Genomic DNA, 15,847 nt, shown 5'->3' with positions numbered 1-15,847 from the left:
TGGCACTTCAAATTCTCCATGCCCCAGATCAAGCTGTTCATAACCCCTTCTAATCTGTTCTTCCTCCACTGTTTCCTTTCGGGTAAACGATACCACTACTCACTCCACTGCCTAGGTGACTCCTCCCTCTCTCACTTCACGTTCTCATAGCCAAAGGCTTAGTGAGTCCCATGAATTTACCTTTTGAATATTGATCCCTATGGCTATCCTGATCAGCCTACTATTATCTCTCACCAGAATTAAGGCTCTGACTTCTCACTATTTCATCCTTGCCTGCAATGCAAACACATCCAGTCACGTGATTCTGATACCAAAACCCCTTCAGCGGTTTATCTTCACACTTCTGACGAAGCCCAGATGCCATGATATTGCTTATGAGATGACCATGGTCAGACTACTTCATCTTTTACTTCCCACCTGACTCCTATGCATCCTACTCCTTTTTGGACTACTACACTCTACCAGTTCCTGAAGGACCCAGGTATTTCTTTTGCCTCCACTGTCTCTTCAAACTGTTTCTTCCGAGAACACTCTTGTAGCTAATTTTTACTCCTTCATGTCTTGGCTCAAATGTGATTTCCTCAGAGGACTTCTCTGGCCCCTAAACAAGGTTATGCCTTCTTAATACATGTCCTCATGGGCCTGTTGTGATGAACTGTTGTTACAATCCACCCCATAACTTATTGGCATGGGATAACAATGATGTTATTATTATGCTTATGGATTCATTGGGTCAGGAGTTTGGACATGTCCCAGGGAGAATGGCTTTTCTCTGCTCCATGATGTCTGGACTATCAGCCTAGAAGGCATGAATGGCTGGGAGTGACTTGAATACCTGCAGCTGGAATACTCTGGTGAATTCCTCTTTCATTTGGGCTGGGATGACTAGAAAGCTGGGAGTAGCAGGAAACTATTAGCTGGAGCTCTGCCTGGTCTCTCTCTGAAGCTTGACTTCTTCAAAGCACAGTGGGCTCAGAGTAGCTGGACTTCCTACAGGGTACCTCAGGGCTCCAGAAACTCATCTTCCAACAAACAAGGCAGAAGCCACAGGACCTAGAAATCACATAGTGTTATTTCTATTTTATCTATTGGTCAAAGCCCAACCAGATTCAAATGAAGGGAATTTAGCCCCAAACTCTCAACAGGAGAAATATCAAATAATTTGTCATCATGTTTATTTTTTTTAAGGGATTTTATTATTTGAGAGAGAGAGCACACACAAGTGGGTGGAGGGGTACAGGAAGAGGGAGAAGCAGACTCCCCGCTGAGCAGGGAGCCAACTTGGATATGGGGCTGGATCCCAGGACCCTGAGATCATGGTCTGAGCTGAAGGCAGACACTGAACTGACCTCCGTCATCATGTTCAAAGACCATCACAATGCCCTATATCTACACAATCTCAACACCCATATTTTAATTGTAATTACTAATTAGATTTTTATCTTTTCCAACAAATTATAAATTCTATGAGGAAAGAATCTGTGTCTATACCATAATATCCTCATATTTGGCACATTGTAAATGTAGATAGATAACACACAGTCTCAATAAATAGTCATTATATGGGAGAATGCTTATAACTAGCATAAAGCACTATTTGGGGAATGATAGGGCCTCAATTTACTGTAGGTGAATGAGCCACACTGGTCTTTGTTGTAGTTAAACTAGAGGAATAGGAATTGCCTCACTCTTACAATTATTTATCTTTGCCCCTTTTTTTCTTAAGAAGAGTGCCATTTCAAAGTGTCAGGCCTAAGTGTTAAGTGTCATAAATCTTAAAAGTTACCTAGTTCAATGATTTCAATTTTTGAATCTTGTGTTCACTAAGTGGTCATATACCTTACGTATGTGTGTATCTCCAGATACTGAACTTGCTATCTTCCAGGGCAGTCCATTTCATCTTTGGACAGCTCTTGAATTTTTTTCTTTCCCTCTTGTTATTTCTTTAGTTTTTGGTAGTAAGCCCAGCTCTGTCTCAGCTTCCATACATTAATTCTCCTTCTATCGCTTGAGAGTAAGCGAAAAAGTCTGAACCTTCTTTTCCTTGACAACCATTTAAATACTAAGAAAAGTTATGTATTTCTCCTTCCCCATCTCCATCTCCATCCTTATAAGCCCTTCCTTTTCATAAGCTCTTCTTGGAGAGGTAGGTTTTCAACTCATTTGTCATTTGCAGGGAAGGAGGGGCTTAGGGGAAAACCCTCACTGGCCAAAGGGACCCATCATGATTCAGCACATGTCATGGTTCAGGGTCACTATGGAAATATTATCAAAGGATAGAAATTATTGTAAGTAAAAGTTATTACTTAGGAAGTTATTTGTGTAAGTATCTAACATATATTTATTTAAATAAGACAAGTTTACATCTACAGGCAAACTAATTTGATTGCACAGAGGTGTTAACATGACATAAATCTGCCATGGCAAGGTCCCAGAGTAAAGACAGTGGATGAGGTGACTTCACTTGCAGGAGGAAATAAATGAGAAATCATCTAGTCCAGGTGGATCCTAGGCTGATAGACCAAGATTCTAATTGTTATTACCTACATTATGACTTCTCCTAATTACAGTGATTCCTAACTTAGAACAGCCTTACTATTTAGAGGAGCTGATGGACTTCTTGGGTCTTGGAGGTCTGGGAAGAGATTTACTATCTGTTTGATGGTTTGAAAGCACAAAGCTGCTAAGCCCTGTCACCCCATTCAAAGGAGGAGCCCCTTTCCTTTACCAGAGCTAAGTGAGGCAGCTAAAAGGCAGTCAGCACAAAGGCACAATTGTAAGTTTTTCCCTTTTGTTTTCTGGGTTGAACCACATCTACCCTTCTCTCTACTTTTTGTATTGTCTGTAAGCAAAGAATATTTTTTACATTTTTAAATGGCTAGGGAAAAAAGATCATGTTATGTGAAAACTATATGAAATTTCAGTTTCTGTGTCCATAAAGCAATGTTTTATTTGAACACAACCATGTTCATTCATCTGTCTGTGGATACTTCTGTATGCCACAATGACACATATAGCAACTGTATGGCCCACAGTGATAAGGACATACAGTGACTATATGGACAACAGGCCTGAAATATTTATTATCTCACCCTTTACAAAAAGTTTGCTGATCAGAGCCCGATGCGGGGCTCGATCCCAGGACTCTGAGATCATGACCTGAGCCGAAGGCAGCGGCTTAACCCACTGATCCACCCAGGCGCCCCTGATTTTGCTGCTTTCTAAATCCAAAGAGTATCACCCAGCATTACGACTTTTTTTTTTTTTTTGAAGTGGAAAGTAGTACCACGTGTCTTTTACTTTGAACTAGCATTAAGAAGATCTATATTGAAATGTCTACCCTACACTTCCTGTCTCTCTGATCTTAAGCTGGTAATTTACCTCTCTGAACACCCCACGTGGTTGTTATCAGATCAAGGGAAATAACAGTACCTGGATTAAAATACTCACTTGGTAATATTAGTTCCCCTCCATACTCTCCTCCTTACTGATAATGTTTAACCAACTGTTGCCTGGCTTTGCCACATGGATGTCTCTCTGGCACTTCAAATTCTCCATGCCCCAGATCAAGCTGTTCATAACCCCTTCTAATCTGTTCTTCCTCCACTGTTTCCTTTCGGGTAAACGATACCACTACTCACTCCACTGCCTAGGTGACTCCTCCCTCTCTCACTTCACGTTCTCATAGCCAAAGGCTTAGTGAGTCCCATGAATTTACCTTTTGAATATTGATCCCTATGGCTATCCTGATCAGCCTACTATTATCTCTCACCAGAATTAAGGCTCTGACTTCTCACTATTTCATCCTTGCCTGCAATGCAAACACATCCAGTCACGTGATTCTGATACCAAAACCCCTTCAGCGGTTTATCTTCACACTTCTGACGAAGCCCAGATGCCATGATATTGCTTATGAGATGACCATGGTCAGACTACTTCATCTTTTACTTCCCACCTGACTCCTATGCATCCTACTCCTTTTTGGACTACTACACTCTACCAGTTCCTGAAGGACCCAGGTATTTCTTTTGCCTCCACTGTCTCTTCAAACTGTTTCTTCCGAGAACACTCTTGTAGCTAATTTTTACTCCTTCATGTCTTGGCTCAAATGTGATTTCCTCAGAGGACTTCTCTGGCCCCTAAACAAGGTTATGCCTTCTTAATACATGTCCTCATGGGCCTGTTGTGATGAACTGTTGTTACAATCCACCCCATAACTTATTGGCATGGGATAACAATGATGTTATTATTATGCTTATGGATTCATTGGGTCAGGAGTTTGGACATGTCCCAGGGAGAATGGCTTTTCTCTGCTCCATGATGTCTGGACTATCAGCCTAGAAGGCATGAATGGCTGGGAGTGACTTGAATACCTGCAGCTGGAATACTCTGGTGAATTCCTCTTTCATTTGGGCTGGGATGACTAGAAAGCTGGGAGTAGCAGGAAACTATTAGCTGGAGCTCTGCCTGGTCTCTCTCTGAAGCTTGACTTCTTCAAAGCACAGTGGGCTCAGAGTAGCTGGACTTCCTACAGGGTACCTCAGGGCTCCAGAAACTCATCTTCCAACAAACAAGGCAGAAGCCACAGGACCTAGAAATCACATAGTGTTATTTCTATTTTATCTATTGGTCAAAGCCCAACCAGATTCAAATGAAGGGAATTTAGCCCCAAACTCTCAACAGGAGAAATATCAAATAATTTGTCATCATGTTTATTTTTTTTAAGGGATTTTATTATTTGAGAGAGAGAGCACACACAAGTGGGTGGAGGGGTACAGGAAGAGGGAGAAGCAGACTCCCCGCTGAGCAGGGAGCCAACTTGGATATGGGGCTGGATCCCAGGACCCTGAGATCATGGTCTGAGCTGAAGGCAGACACTGAACTGACCTCCGTCATCATGTTCAAAGACCATCACAATGCCCTATATCTACACAATCTCAACACCCATATTTTAATTGTAATTACTAATTAGATTTTTATCTTTTCCAACAAATTATAAATTCTATGAGGAAAGAATCTGTGTCTATACCATAATATCCTCATATTTGGCACATTGTAAATGTAGATAGATAACACACAGTCTCAATAAATAGTCATTATATGGGAGAATGCTTATAACTAGCATAAAGCACTATTTGGGGAATGATAGGGCCTCAATTTACTGTAGGTGAATGAGCCACACTGGTCTTTGTTGTAGTTAAACTAGAGGAATAGGAATTGCCTCACTCTTACAATTATTTATCTTTGCCCCTTTTTTTCTTAAGAAGAGTGCCATTTCAAAGTGTCAGGCCTAAGTGTTAAGTGTCATAAATCTTAAAAGTTACCTAGTTCAATGATTTCAATTTTTGAATCTTGTGTTCACTAAGTGGTCATATACCTTACGTATGTGTGTATCTCCAGATACTGAACTTGCTATCTTCCAGGGCAGTCCATTTCATCTTTGGACAGCTCTTGAATTTTTTTCTTTCCCTCTTGTTATTTCTTTAGTTTTTGGTAGTAAGCCCAGCTCTGTCTCAGCTTCCATACATTAATTCTCCTTCTATCGCTTGAGAGTAAGCGAAAAAGTCTGAACCTTCTTTTCCTTGACAACCATTTAAATACTAAGAAAAGTTATGTATTTCTCCTTCCCCATCTCCATCTCCATCCTTATAAGCCCTTCCTTTTCATAAGCTCTTCTTGGAGAGGTAGGTTTTCAACTCATTTGTCATTTGCAGGGAAGGAGGGGCTTAGGGGAAAACCCTCACTGGCCAAAGGGACCCATCATGATTCAGCACATGTCATGGTTCAGGGTCACTATGGAAATATTATCAAAGGATAGAAATTATTGTAAGTAAAAGTTATTACTTAGGAAGTTATTTGTGTAAGTATCTAACATATATTTATTTAAATAAGACAAGTTTACATCTACAGGCAAACTAATTTGATTGCACAGAGGTGTTAACATGACATAAATCTGCCATGGCAAGGTCCCAGAGTAAAGACAGTGGATGAGGTGACTTCACTTGCAGGAGGAAATAAATGAGAAATCATCTAGTCCAGGTGGATCCTAGGCTGATAGACCAAGATTCTAATTGTTATTACCTACATTATGACTTCTCCTAATTACAGTGATTCCTAACTTAGAACAGCCTTACTATTTAGAGGAGCTGATGGACTTCTTGGGTCTTGGAGGTCTGGGAAGAGATTTACTATCTGTTTGATGGTTTGAAAGCACAAAGCTGCTAAGCCCTGTCACCCCATTCAAAGGAGGAGCCCCTTTCCTTTACCAGAGCTAAGTGAGGCAGCTAAAAGGCAGTCAGCACAAAGGCACAATTGTAAGTTTTTCCCTTTTGTTTTCTGGGTTGAACCACATCTACCCTTCTCTCTACTTTTTGTATTGTCTGTAAGCAAAGAATATTTTTTACATTTTTAAATGGCTAGGGAAAAAAGATCATGTTATGTGAAAACTATATGAAATTTCAGTTTCTGTGTCCATAAAGCAATGTTTTATTTGAACACAACCATGTTCATTCATCTGTCTGTGGATACTTCTGTATGCCACAATGACACATATAGCAACTGTATGGCCCACAGTGATAAGGACATACAGTGACTATATGGACAACAGGCCTGAAATATTTATTATCTCACCCTTTACAAAAAGTTTGCTGATCCTAGGTCTAGTGAGATTGTAGAAGGGAAGGGCATTAATGCTGTTGTTTTTTGCAAAATATCCTTATGTATTTGGGTTCTATCTAGGTCTAGTGAGATTGTAGAAGGGAAGGGCATTAATGCTGTTGTTTTTTGCAAAATATCCTTATGTATTTGGGTTCTATCCTTTTTTTTTTTTTTAAGATTTTATTTATTTATTTATTTGACAGAGAGAGAGGTCACAAGCAGGCAGAGAGGCAGGTAGAGAGAGAGGAGGAAGCAGGCTCCCTGCTGAGCAGAGAGCCCAATGCAGGACTCGATCCCAGGACCCTGAGATCATGACCTGAGCCGAAGGCAGCAGCTTAACCCACTGAGCCACCCAGGCGCCTCTTGGGTTCTATCCTTAACTAGCCTCTAGATAAATTGAACTGGAATGAAGGAAAGCTAGGAAAAGCTGACATTCTACTCAATCCAAAGCACCATCCTTTCTTCTGAGTACATTCTTTTTTGTCTATTCCCTTTCACATTAAAGCACTTAGAGCTCTAGGTACGCTCTACCCCTCTGCCAAAGCAGAGCACAATTAAAGCTTCTTTCCAGCACAAACATCTTAATTAATCTTGCCCAAGGTGACAAAGCGTTTATGCATGTGTATGTGGATCTCTTTTAAAAAATCTATATTGAACTCATGATTTTCTTTCTCTTTTTTCTCCACCTCTAACTTTTTGATAGGGTTTCAAATTTAAGGACGAGTTGCAAAAATGGTACAAAGGAATTTCTACCCAGATTTATGAACTTTTGGTATTTTGCCCTATTTGCTTCATCACTTGTACTCTTGCTCTCTCTCTTTCCCTCCAGCCCATCCCTCACACGGAGGTCTGCCATACACGATTAGAAGAGAGTTGCAGGCAAGCAGCTGGGGTTGCTGTGCTTCCGTTCCCTCCCCAGCTCCCCGTCTCCATGCCCCCTGCTGCAATGAGCTTCCTTAAAAGTTTCTTGCTGCCAGGCCCAGCTGAGGGGCTCTGTGCTGCACAGCAAGGCATCCCAGCACCCCTTACCTGGCTGAGAGCCATCTGTCTTGGTTAGCCGGCCCTGGATTAGGATTCTCACAGGAATACCCCACCAGTAGTGTCCAGGGACCTAAATGCCTATCCACAAGAGTATTTGTATGTTATGATGAATGCCAGATCTGGGGAAGAATCAAAAGAATCTGTTGCTGAAGAGAAGACAGTGATGATAATGTTGAACCTCTTGCTGAATTTCGATTTGTGCCTAGTGATAAATCAGCACTGTTCACTGCACTGTGTGAATGCCAGGCTTTGCATCCAGATCCCAAGGATGACGATTCAGATGATTGTGATGGAGAAGAATAGGCTATGGAAGCTCAGGAACAAGAGCAGGGAGACATCCCTTCATTTTACACCTATGAAGAAGGATTATCCCATTTAACAGCAGAAGGCCAAGCCGCATCGAAGAGATGAGAACGAATGCTTTCTCTGTCTGTGTGCAGCCTGTGTAACATGGCTGGAGTCTGGACAAGATTCAGTAAGGGACTGTGAAGACGGGGTGGAGGTAGCTACTACACTAACTGTTGCTGGACAGTTTGAGGATGCAGATGGTGATCACCGAGAATGATTTATGCAGCTGTGAGATTCTACTCCTCACTGTAGGAAAGAACTGGGTGCCTCTTATGTGCAGTCGGTGCTGACTAAAGTCTTTTTGCTTCTCGAAAATTTATCTGAACCAATTCTTTTTTGAGAAAGACTATACTGAGACAAGAACTTGTTGCCAGCAGAAGAAACTATGATCTTTATTAACAAAGGTGAATTAACCAAGAGGGTATTTGTAGTTTATCATCTACCACAAAACTTTTTGTGTATAGGTCCCCTCTGAGTAGGCCTATACTTCCTGCCTTCACTCTAGGGATCTCCTGTAACCTCGAAGGTCCACACGTTGAGAATGCGCAGGCGTTTGAAGGTGTAGGTAGACTGGATGGGAAGAAGGGAGGCTGAGTCCAAGCCATACCCCTGTATAGCCTAAGCATTCCCTCACACCTTAGAAAGAAAGACAAAAAGATCTCAGAGAAATTCTGGCCTCTGCTCATTCTCCACAGGGGGAATGGTCTTTTCACTAACTGGGGACCCAGGTTAATTCACTCAGGCATCTTCAGGGAGCCTTTTGGGAAACATCCTAACTATATATACTACCACTAACACAAGTGCTTCTTACTAGCCTTTACTCCTTTTGCCATGTGTCACCAGTCTCTTTTGTTATAACCTGTTAGGTTATATTCTTTAATTTCTAACCTCTTAGGTTGGTTTCCATAACAACAGTGAAATTGGGATGAAGTGCTCAGAGTACTTTGGATGATAATTGTCTTGTCTTTGTAATAGTTTAACAAATCTAGGTTTACTAAAAAATTGAAAAATTAAAAAAAAAAAGAAAAGAAAGTTGCAGACACCATGAAATCTCACCACTAAATATTTTGGCATGACTTAGCTAAGAATAAGGACAATCACTGATGTAACCACAATACCATTATGATAGCTAAGAAAATGAACTTAGGCTGTTTTATTTTGTCATCTCATAAATGTTGAAGACATGATAGATTTAGAAACTGGCACTTTTCAATCTCCAATGTAGTAATTATTTCAGGTGAAGGCCATCAATAGATAGTAAAATCTTTAGATGGAAGAGTTTTAGATGGTAAATAGGATATTTACACAGAGCCCAAGTATCACTCCATGAATTATTTACTAAGTGAAAAGAGGGGGGAAACATGCCTGTACAATGAGGAGATCTGTCTATCACCACTTTAATTAAGTATACAAACAGCATCACTAGTGGAGGACTAATAATCTCCTGAAATGATGCAATATGAAATACATCATCTTTGTGCCAAAAATACTTTATCCCAATCTAATAAATTTTCTGGTATAGGAATCAGCAAAGATTTTTTAGAAAGAGACAGACTATGATTATTTTAGGCTTTGTGGGCCATGTGGTCTCTTGTCACCACTGCTCAACCTGCCCCAGGAAAACAACTATGGACAATATGTAAACTAATGGGTGTGGCTCTGTTCCAATAAAACCTTATTTACAAAAATAAAGTGGGGGATTGGATTTGGCCTATGAGTTATATTGTTGATCAAGTCTTGTTTGAGACCTAACTTAAAGGAAAGTCAGGGGGGAAGAGGAATGACAGGAAAGCTTTAGATACCAAAAGGAAATAATCAGACAAATCCAAAACGATGGAAATGCCACAAAACAACTTTAAATGCTTCAAAAAAATCAGTGTCATGGGTAAAAGTGATGGAACTGTTGACTGCTCAGCCTAAAATAAACTAGTGAGGCATAAGAATCAGTTTGTGTGTGTAGATCTAGATAGATCTAGCAATCATCCTTTTTACACACCGTGCCACTAAATCCTGTCTCCACATCCCTGTTCTTGTGCAGATGATTTTTTGGACCATTGTGCAGAATCATTTGGTTATCTTCTCTCTTCCATTAGAATGATCTGCAATCACTACCAGAATGACTTGCTTGAGAGTGTCTCAACACTTCTGGGTTGCTTTTCAGAGTCTTGGGACATAAAATCAATCCTATTTTTCTCTAAACTTTTGATTAAAATCATTAAGAAAGCAAGTTTATGAAGAGCGAGGGAGGCAGAAAAAAAACAACAAACACCACCTATGCTTTAATCACCAATCTTTAATTATTATCTGTCACAAGTAGGAGGTTTGTATCATTTAACCCTTTTATTCCCAAAGGTAAAGAAAAATTTGCTTGTTCCTAATAACAATCTAAGTAGATAACTGTATTTTTACTAATAAGGTGACCTTCCTTATTCACCTGCCATTTTCCTATGAGACATGACTTGGAATTAAAATCTCAATTTATTTCACAAAAGGCCATTTAAAACTACTAAGTTCTGTCATAGGGAAATAACTTCAAAATAACTTACCAGCTCAAAACTAGTTTTAAATTAAAATCAACATATCTTTTTAGTTGAAAATATTTAAAAAACAGTTATTTCCCAAGCTTAAGTTATCATATTTTAAAATTTAAAATAAAATAATTAATAAAAATAAATAATAAATAAATAATAAATAAAATAATTAACATCATTAGTATCATACGCTTTTGAGCAAACTAATAAAGCCAAGTAAGATTTCTTATAGATTAACATTTTTTTCCCCCAGTTCACACCTTACTGCCATGACAGTCTTCTGTTCTCCCGGTAAAGCCTGTACATGACTTAAGAGCAAATGTCTTTACGTTCAACTAATCTTCACTAGTCTGATCATCTCTGCCTTTATTTTTCCACTCTTGCTTTGGTTTCCTGTCTTAATAAGTCATCTTTGTGAGGACAAACCTGTTTCAAAATCAAGGCTTAATTTCCCTCATCACAATGAAAGTTTCTCCTGCTTTTGTTCCTTAGGGGAGGAGATGTTTTTGAACTTCACAGTGGCTTTTCACCTTTGTTTAACAAAGGTCTGAAGCATGTGCTACCAATAACATACAAAATCAAACAAGACAAATTCAAACCCAGTTCACTGTTTCTGCCTTTTTTATCCTACAGACCATTCTTATAGGATGGTAGTTTTAAAGTCTCTTTTCCAACCTGTAAAATAGACCTTGAAGCCACTACAAGTATTGCCTGAAGATATTAGCCAGAAAGTTCAACAGAAATCCCAGACACCAACTAGGAAAGAAAGCAAAAACATGACTTGGCATGTGTACAAAATCATCATAAATTTGTATTTGGGAGACTGAATTATTCCTAATGTGATTCAGAAAATGATGCCTATAATGACCATGAAATCAAGTCATTCTTGTAAGAGTTGCCAGAGTTGATGGACGGAACCTCGAGTATGGAATATAGTGGTGATATTATTATTTAAATCTATTAACCTATTTAATTTATAAGTTTAATAATTATAACTGAATGCCTACTATGTTGGCAAAGAGTGATGAACAAAAAGGACCGTCCCTGTTTTCAAGGACCTGACAGTCTAATGAGGAATTCAGATATTCTTGGTGAAGGCAAGCACAAATACAATGGGAACAAATGGGAGCGGTAGGAGGTGGCAGGGGGAGTCAGGAAGTCTTCATGGTTGAAGGAAACATCTTCCAGAAATAGGAAATACCTTTCTGCCAAATACCCATGGCCATTTAAAGGAACTGACAGTGATTTGGTATAGTTGAAGCATATGATTTGGAGTGGGCTAGGGAAAGGTTGTGGTAAAAGAAAAGATTAAATGGATAAGTTGAATCCAAGTTATGGGAAGTCCGTAGAAGTCTTAAATCTTATAGGGTTTGAGTTCGGTAAATTCTGACTTTTAATTTATTAATTATAATTAATTGAATTAAACAATTAAAACATTTAGTGGCTTATACTTTTTCTATTTCCAAAAGGATTTTAATATATGCATAGAGATTTAACAAATCTAGAATACTAGAAGAAAAAAGAACTAGGGAAGTAATTACCATGGGTGGGTTGTACTTATTAATGCATAAATGGCTTTAAAATGGGATTAGACACACAAATGGTAGGTTGTTAAGGAAACTTGTTTATTTAAGGCCATCCCACACCTTCCCAGAAAGGGACCTCATGATCAGAAACTGAGTCTCAGAGCATTTCTTTTGGTCTGATCTGGTATTATGTGTCCTGGGTATTTTTATCCTTATCCCTTATGTATACATACCCATCTATTTGAGGTAGCCTCAGTAAATATGATCTTCAGGTGAGCTTAGAATGTCAGAGAATATTTAGAAAGCTAAAGTCCCTATCTACTTTTGGAGAAAATCCAGACATCCCATCTTCCATTGATTGCATTTTTGAGTGACTTTTTAGCAATAAGACTCTCTATCTCCAAATTAAGCTTCTATGGAATTATTGATTAAAATGGCTGATTAAAAACAACTTTAGGGGACAAAAACCCTTAAGACAATTTTCTCTTACTGAATTCTTCTCAAGTTCTTTCTATGAAGTGTTGTAAGTTGAATCTCTCTTAGCTCATCCCAAGTGGAAACAGAGAACAATGATTCCTCTGTATAAAATTCCTAGTCATTCTCCAAGATCACTTTCAGTTTCCCATTAGCCTTATCATTGCTATATAAGGAGTCTTACTTTCTTTATATTTTCTTGAGTCAGTTCCTGATCCTTTAATAACATTTGCTGACCTCCTTCTGAATTCCCTCTTAAGAATTCAAGTATTGATTCTGAGACATTTAATGATCTCCCTTTCTAGTGTCTTAGTAGATACAGAGTTGGGCTTAAATTGTAGTTATTTGAGGTTCAAGTTAGCTAATAAGAAGTAAGTATACAGCTACTGTCCAGAGCACATGGATATGCACAAACACTGACACAAACACAGGTACAAACACACATGTGCAGAATAGGGTCTAGGGGACAATGTAGACAAAGGAGCAGAGATTTTGAACAGAAAAAAATCAGATAAAAAATTTATATAAAGGAATTTCTGACTTCACCTTAGGAGAGCCAATTAATAAAGTAATGACTCAATATGAACATTATTCAGGTCAGTTGTTTGGTATAGGTTATGGTTCCACATGTTTTGACTTGGGAGAAGTTAGACCACTTTGAAAGGAAAGCAGGTGGAGGAAGTGGGGAAGTGAATTAAAGTTGAGAAATTTCACATAACTATACTTTATCTTTGTGTTTTTCCATTTCACTACTAAGGGGATTCACAGCAATAATGTACTAGTAAATATTTAATGACTTGCTGGGGTTTGGGGAAGGGGATGGGATAAGCCCTGATTTGTAGTATTTACTGATTTCTGTGGTATACATACTTTCACCATGGCTTACTTCAAACAACCAACCTGATGACACCTAACACAGAATCTGGAGGAAATGTGCAGTTATATGCCATTATATAGTATTCCTACTGTACAGACACAACAGATATAAATAAACTCAAGAGCATAAGTAATAGTAAAATAATTAAGAAGTGATGAATTTTGATTATTTATTACCTTTGTTATTTTTTTAGTGTTGTATTAAGTTTTAACTTTAATTCCAGTGTAGTTAACATATAGTGCTATATCAGTTTCAGTTGTACAATACAGTGATTCAATGATTCCATGCATTACTCAGTGCTCCTCATCACAAATGCCCTTCTTAATTGCCATCATCTATTTCACCCATCCCTCCAAGACCTCCCCTCTGGGAACCATCCATTTGTTCTCCATAGTTAAGAGTCTGTTTCTTGGTTTGCCTCTCTTTTTTTCCTTCACTCATTTGTTTTGTTTCTTAAGTTCCACATATGAGTGAATTCATATGGTATTTGTTTTCTCTGACTTATTTCACTTAGCATTATACTTTCTAGCTCTATCCATGTTGATACAAATGGCAAGATTTCATCTTTTTCATGGCTGAATAATATTCCATTGTGTATACACCACACACCACTTCTTCCTTATCCATTCATCTATTGATGGACCCTTGGGCTACTTCCACAATTTGGCTATTGTAAATAATCCTGCAATAAACACGGGGGTGCTTATATCCCTTTGAATTAGTGTCTGTGTATTTTTTGAGTAACTACCCAGTAGTACAGTTACTGGAATGTGGGGTAGTTCTATTTTAAACTTTTTTGAGGAACCTCTGTATTGTTTTCCACAGTAGCTGCATCAGTTTGCATTCGCATCAACAGTGCATGAGTGTTCCCCTTTGTGTTCTCCACATTCTCGCCAACACTTGTTTTTTCTTGTGTTTTTGATTTCAGCCATTCTGACAGGTGTGACATAGTTTTGATTTGCATTTCTCTGATGATGAGTGATGTTGAGAGCATCTTTTCCCATATCTGTTAGCCATGTTACTTTTGTTTTTAAATACAACTTGTTTCATTGTAAGTTAATATAATGTTTATTAATGGCTGTATTAAAGAACTAGCTTGCAAAGGTCCTGAACGATTAGCAATTGGCTCTTTCCAGCTGGTATGACAGCTTTCGTACTTGACTAAGGCTCACAGTTACCCCAGCAGATGAAAGCAATCATAGGACTTAAGTCTCATGAAGAGATAATTGTGGTTCCCTGTGGCTTGCTATGGAATTGCCTGTTTGCATACCTGCTGTGCCATATTAGCTGTTCTGCTTCCCTGTGAATGCTCCCAAAATTCAGAAGTGAGGTCCTAAACCTCATGCATCTACTGGACACTCTTCACTTATTCTGGTTTGTCTGGTCAGTTTGAAGAAAAGTAGAAGGTTTTCCAGAAACTTGGAAGTCTTGAGTGGAAGACTGAAGGAGCTGGATACAGGGAATATTTTCATCTTGTATACTTACTAACACTGGTAGTTTAGGAAGCAGAGTCACACATAGGTAATTCTTAGGTTGTGCCGTATATGACCTTTAAAAAATAGTTTCCAAGGTGGTCTATGACCAGAAACACAGGGTCTGAGCTACAAACAAAGTTACTTCTTAAGATGGAGCAAATATTTTTGGCAGAAGACTTCACAGTCCTAATAAAAGTCAGGGGTGGGGCAGAGGATTACCTTAAATTTTGAGAGAAAAGGCAAAAATTCACAGGGAACAAGAGCAGCAAAACCTTGGGGCTACATGGTTGTTGAATGATGATGAATTCCCAAACATATGACTGGAAGATTGATAATTATAGCACAGAAATTAGGACCATGAACTTTAAATTTAATTAGGATGTTGGACATGCCTTCAAGTGAATGATGAAACACAGGAGACAACAGTATAAGCCAATGAATATATTGGGGAAAGTGGAAAATAACAAGAGCAGTAGATTCTGTCTGAGAGCATTTGGAGAGTGGGAAAACATGAGATATGTACTTCAAATATAGAGAATAACCCAATAAGGTCCATTAACTGGAAATAACATCAAAGGGTAGAGAACAGATAATTCTTCCTACATAGGTTCACATTTGGGCATGGATGGCCAGAAGCCAAGGAGGGAGGATCTCACATGTTCCCACAAACAGCAGTGGAGCCATTATCCCCAAGCGAGACAAGTAGAGATTACAGCATGTGCAGAGCTATAAAAGTGAGCCTGGAGTTACCAGCAGGTGATGGAACATACACAAATATCAGGAGCCTATGGCAGGAATCAAAAACAAGCTGATGAGCAGGAAGGGGATGGGATGCTGGAAGGAGAATATTATAGTCAGAAAAGGCCAAGTGTGTGGGAATATCCAAAGTAAGATATTAAGTGATCAATGGTCAAGGCA

The 15,847-nt window shown here is 38.9% G+C and overlaps 1 protein-coding gene and 1 pseudogene across 1 annotated transcript in view; both read left to right on the top strand.

Moving 5' to 3' along the window:
- Positions 1–15,847, top strand: part of LOC111145087 (coiled-coil domain containing 148) — a 179,183-nt gene that overhangs the window by 139,030 nt on the left and 24,306 nt on the right. The gene's annotated exons all lie outside the window — the stretch shown is intronic.
- Positions 3,738–8,263, top strand: LOC111142625 (annotated as a pseudogene).

This window comes from Enhydra lutris, unplaced genomic scaffold (assembly GCF_002288905.1).
Source record: "Enhydra lutris kenyoni isolate GAN:26980312 unplaced genomic scaffold, ASM228890v2 scaffoldscaffold1, whole genome shotgun sequence".
In the NCBI taxonomy this organism is placed as follows: domain Eukaryota; kingdom Metazoa; phylum Chordata; class Mammalia; order Carnivora; family Mustelidae; genus Enhydra; species Enhydra lutris.
This window is presented reverse-complemented; position numbering and strand designations above follow the sequence as displayed.